We start from the raw sequence: 1,117 nt of genomic DNA on the forward strand, positions 1-1,117 counted from the left end.
ATACTTGCTATCAATTAATGATTTGATTCGACATTTCAAGTATGTTGCCTATTCTGTTGAGAAAGGTTTAATGTTTGAATCTTATCTTTTCTTGTTAGCCAAGTCATTAATTTTTAAAATCAAATATTTTTAAAAAAAATTTTTGAAATCATATCTTCTCAATCACATCTTTTTAAAACCAATCATATCTTTTTAACCACATCTTTTTCAAAATAGTTTTCAATCAAATCTTCTTGATTTCTAATTTCAAAATCTTTTTCAAAAAATCACTTTACTCTTTCTCAATCTTGGTTTTCAAAAATCAATTAAAGTTTTTCAAAATGTTTTTAAAATCTCTTAATTTTCGAAAATTTCTTCCCCTCTTCTCACATCCTTCTATTTATGGACTAACACTATTCCTTAATGCACAATTCGAACTCCATCTTTCTTGATAAGTTCGAATTTTCTACCTCTGCCTTCTATTTTTCTTTTCGTCTGACACCTCAAGGAAACTCTATACTGTGACATAGAGGATTCCAAATTTTCTTGTTCTCTTCTCTTTCTTATGAGTAGGAACAAAGACAAAAGCATTCTTGTTGAGGCTGATCCTGAACCTGAAAGGACCTTGAAGCGAAAGTTAAGAGAAGCTAAGGCACAACTCTCTGTAGAGGACCTAACAGAAATCTTCAAAGAAGAAGACCCCATGGCAGCCGAAAACAACAACAATGCCAACAATGCAAGGAAGGTGCTGGGTGACTTTACTGCACCTACTCCCGATTTCTATGGGAGAAGCATCTCTATCCCTGCCATTGGGGCAAACAACTTTGAGCTTAAGCCTCAATTAGTTTCTCTAATGCAACAGAATTGCAAGTTCCATGGACTTCCATTGGAAGATCCTCATCAGTTTTTAGCTGATTTCTTGCAAATCTGTGACACTGTCAAGACTAATGGGGTTGACCCTGAGGTCTACAGACTTAAGCTATTCCCTTTTGCTGTAAGAGACAGAGCTAGAACATGGTTGGACTCACAACCTAAAGAAAGACTGAACTCTTGGGAAAAGCTAGTCAACGCCTTCTTGGCAAAGTTCTTTCCACCTCAAAAAGTGAGTAAGCTTAGAGTGGAAGTCCAAACCTTCAGA

This window comes from Arachis duranensis, chromosome 4 (genome assembly GCF_000817695.3).
Source record: "Arachis duranensis cultivar V14167 chromosome 4, aradu.V14167.gnm2.J7QH, whole genome shotgun sequence".
Taxonomy (NCBI): Eukaryota; Viridiplantae; Streptophyta; class Magnoliopsida; order Fabales; family Fabaceae; genus Arachis; species Arachis duranensis.